This window comes from Mus caroli, chromosome 12 (genome assembly GCF_900094665.2).
Source record: "Mus caroli chromosome 12, CAROLI_EIJ_v1.1, whole genome shotgun sequence".
Classification (NCBI taxonomy): domain Eukaryota; kingdom Metazoa; phylum Chordata; class Mammalia; order Rodentia; family Muridae; genus Mus; species Mus caroli.
The window spans coordinates 56,622,983-56,627,843 of NC_034581.1; the positions used below are offsets into that span (position 1 = coordinate 56,622,983).

At 30.7% G+C, this 4,861-nt stretch overlaps 1 pseudogene; it reads right to left on the reverse strand.

Moving 5' to 3' along the window:
- Window positions 1-1,412: 1,412 nt before the first annotated feature.
- The window catches only part of LOC110306524, a 13,985-nt pseudogene continuing 10,536 nt past the window's right edge, over window positions 1,413-4,861 (reverse strand).

The following is a 4,861-nucleotide window of genomic DNA, read 5'->3' on the forward strand; positions in this document are numbered from 1 at the left end:
CATTTGCCTAGAAATTTCATAAATTCATTCTTTTTAATAGCTGAGTAGTACTCCATTGTGTAAATGTACCACATTTTCTGTATTAATTCCTCTGTTGAGGGGCATCTGGGTCTCTGTTTTATAGTCAGGCATGCTAATTTGTTATTTCTTGACTCCTCTTTACTATTAAAATGTATATTAGGTTCATTGAGTGTACCTCTACAGTTGTTTCTTTTATATGTTTTTGGTATGTTACATGAATGCTGTTTTAATAGTTCAATCTTTTCCTCTGGATATCAGTTCAAAACACTGCTCAGCAATACTATATCTCTCTCTTCAGAGTTTCCATCTACTTTTGTTCTGTTTTGTTTTCCTGATAGAATTTTGTCCTTAGAAAAGAAGGTGAAATTATTTTATAGCTCCAGATAATCTGCTATTTACATTCTACTTCTGATACCATTTTCAAGCAAAATATACTTCTGCTCTAACTTACAGTTTACTATGTATGAAATCTTAGTTACCCCAAAGGAATCGGGTGTTAGCCTGTCTGTAGTCATTTGCTGCCAAATAACTCAATGGAATTGGTATCATAAGTTTTATGAGCCTCTGAAGATGTCCTGTTAAGTTTGATATACACACAGAAAGAAAATGTAATTTTCTATATAAATCGATATCATATATCCTCCTGGCTGCTTTTGTACTTCTGAGCAGAGCCACTAACTACTATTGACAGTTGATGTTAGAAATTCAACAACTGCTGTTACTGCCTCTCTTTAAATATGTCTGTGGTATGACAAGACACCTTTTGTTTTACACTTTATACACTAAACTTAGAATCTGTTCACACATTCAGAGGGGTAGGATTTTCTTTATTTCACCTCATCTGTGTAAAACTTTTTTGTAGTGTGATGGTTAACATTACAGTTAGACAGATATCTGATAGATAGATAGATAGATAGATAGAGAGATAGATAGATAGAGAGATAGATAGATAGATAGACAGATAGATAGATAGACAGATATATGTTTGTATATTCATACATATATCTTAACCATAGAAATGTATAGATTATCTTTACCATATATAACATGTAAGATACATATATCTTAAACATGCATATACATGTGATATACATACATACATGCATGCATACACACACACACACACACACATATATATATATATATATATATATATATATATATATATATATATAATATCATGAATGCCCATAACTGCCTACTACTTCCCACTTTTTACAGATGTTGAAGACTATTCTTAAAATGAACCGATCTTGTAAAACTGGAAGTTCTAGCAAGATAATAGGTCATAAGACTAACTGATATTTCTGCTTTTGAAATCAAACTTGCTTAATCTGCTCAAAACAAAAACAATTGCAAGAAGAAAAAATGTATCTCTGTGGTTTTTACCTTTATAAGATCTGAGCTGATATGTCTAGCTGAGTCACCTTGGTGTACTTTTGGGTGTAATCCTTTTCTCTGTTGGACACTAATACCTGAATAAAAAAATCTCTTCTTATTAAAATTTATTTATGGTGATGGTGGAATATTTGAGCAACCACAGACCCACAACAACCAGTTCAAAATGCTCTGGATAAAATTTTTAGAAAATACTTTGCACTCTATAGTATCACTACAGTTCAGAATTGTTTACTTTGATTCTTTTTATTGTTTCTAATATGGATACTAAGTTAAAATTATAATGTTCTTGGAAAAATCTTAATTCTCTGAGATTTTGCTGCTCATTTGAAAAAATGTTTCCTATATTTGTATTTTCTCACAGACTTATATTCTGACACATACTTAACTGTGGTTGATAAGACTTTTTGAATGATTATAATTATGCAGTACTTTTTATGTTCTTTGAACCTGAGATTAATTATGATACCATGATAAGAACATAACCACCTGGGATGGTGGCCAATGGTGGATGAGCATTCAGTGTTTTCTCTACCTTTGATATATAGGCATACTCTATTATCTGTTAAGCAATGTACTGTTTAATGTCTTCTTCTGCTATTTTAAGTATTTACTTCCTTTACAAAGTGCAATTTTATTTTGTAAGACATTTTAATGATCTAGAATCATCTATATCATGTACATACATTTCTGTGTTGAACAAATAACCCTCGCTTATGTTCCTGTTCTTGTCTTCTGTCAATCCACATATATGGATTGATAATTAATTATCTTTGGACATATGTTCACTTAGAGTGAGCTATATATTCATGAAATGCACAGTTTTAAGTCCTGCAAAAATGTACCCATCTATGTAACTGACTCCATTCAAGCTAGACCACATTTTCATAACCATTTCTTAGTAATGTCATTCCTAATTTCAGTTAAAGAACAACTCTATTTTACTTTTACAACTATGAAAAAAATTCAGTTGTATTGAAATGTTATCTTTTGATAAGTGTAGTTTTATTCCAGGTGTGTTCTCCATCATTATTGCATTTATCAGTAGCTTTGTTATTCTTGTAGAGTTGTATTCTGATGTATTAATATATTAAAATGCTCAATTTTATCAAGTAAGTTTTAGATTAATATGTGGAAATATCTATTTTATTTGCAATAAATAATACTGATCTGAATACCTGTATAGACAGTTGGGCTTCTTCTGTGATAATGAATATTAAGGTTCAATGGCTAGAGTATTGTGTAGGAGTTTTTAATATGAAAACATATTTGCTTAACTTCTATATTTGTTAACCTCAACAGCTGTAACAAAAATTCCACTAGTTTTACAACTTCTCCAGAGAACATTTGTTAATTAATAAACATAAAACACTTATTTTTCTTATAGTAAAAATGCCTGGCACTAATCTGTCTTAATCCTGTGATTCTTTCAGCATTTTGTCAAGGTCAGATGGAAACTTGCCAAGCTTTCACATAAGTTTATCAATACTACTTTGTCTTCACTCTAATGGATATGTATTAATGATTTAATGAATTATCTTTGTGAAGAGCTATTTCATATTTTTAAACTTTCTAACCTTTAAATCTTTTCCACTCCACCATGTTAACACTCACTAATTGGTTAGGAAATAGAAGTTAGTTTTTACTTTTAGTTTTAATTCCATCTTGCATTCTGTTGAGAGTAAGACTTCTCTAGACGTTTCTTTGTCATGTCCCTAAGCCTTTGGGAATTGGATGATATTTAGATGTTCCATTTATGATTAAACATTCTACACACACTTGTTCTCCTGACTCTGGTTATAAATTTCTGTGTTAATCATCATTCATGCATAATGAAATGTCTCTATTGAGATCTGAGAGTTCTACTAAACAATAGATACACAGAAATCAGTTTAGGAGCAGTTTCATACTAAGGTCATTGAGAAAATTGTTATTTGCAGGTTGCTCTCAGGGGTTATGATTCCTCAACTGTAAGTTCATACACTAACTGGCATGTGATTCTTCCTATGGAGCATAACACATTCACTCACTATTGCAGCCATGTACAGGACTTGCACAAATGTATATCCAAAATTATACCAGTTCAGTTTTTATTTTTCTGAAATAAATTGATTGTACATTTATTCCGATGTATTCACTTTAAATACTTGTTTTAGTCATCCATTTTGTTCAAGATAAACCACGTACACTGCTATTTTCATGTAGTATTTTGTCCCAATTCCTCATATTTTTAAATAACCTTTCTGAATCTCTTTTGTTTGCATTGTATGGTTTTTATCTGTCACAAATAGCATTGCTGCAAGCATCTAGTAAATATATCCTAGCACATAAATGTATGTTTATTAAGCCTAGATTTTAGGTTGTTAGGTGTCTGAGTCAATGTAACCAAAGATATTGTTTAGAATCATCACCTGAAGCCACAATTATCTAAAAACAAAACAAAATGAAACAAAAAAACCCTATATACTACTATAGAACCCATTCTACCACTTTCTACTTATCATTAATTTTATTTTCTGTGTCAAGATTTCATGTTCAGTGTTTCAGTTTATTTTCCATCAAATTGAACAAAAAACATTTATTTTTTATTTTGGTAACTGTGATATCTGGAGACCTACTGAGTATGTTTCTGTTATAGTATTCTTTTTATGCTACTTTCTATCCTTTTAATGTTTCTTATCTTTAATTGTAATACTGAATACATGTACTTATTACCTTTCACATACACATATACAAAATATACACTCAGATACATTAACACATATATTTTGTGAGCTAGGATAGAATTATTGAGTCCAAACACAATCTTTAAGCTCATTTGATACATTAAAATCAAAAAGAAACTTGGAGTAGCAGAAATCCAAAGTTTTTTATGCTATTTGAATTATTGATGTGTGCTACACCCTCTGGCTTTCTTGAATATAGCTTATCATTTTCCTCTTTATTAGCCTTTTATACTTAAGTACCAAGAGTATGACTAGGCATTATCTCTGGTCAGAAAAAAATTGTAGAGTTCTGTTCACATAAAGTTATCAAAGCTGCAGTCTGAGCACAGGACACCAAATTGACTCCCATGTTGTTCTAGAAATCCATTTTCTTCTCAGTCCTGCTCAAATAATGCTCTGTGTTTTATTAGTTGCCTTATACTTTTTATTAAAGTTTTTTTTTTTCTTTTACCATTTAACATTTTCTTTAAAATACTGATTTCCTCACTGATACTAAGGGAATTTCAGATTAACTTGGCGGGAAATTTATATATATGATAATGTTAAAATGGATGGCAGGAAATATATCTACTTTTTCAAGGTTTGTTATCACTATTCTCAAGTATAAAGAGGGAGAAATGGAGGCACTCAGAGCTATGAGTTTTCCTCTTAGAAATGCTTTCATTGCGTCCCATAAGTTTGGGTATGTTGTGGCTTCATTTTCATTGAACTCTACA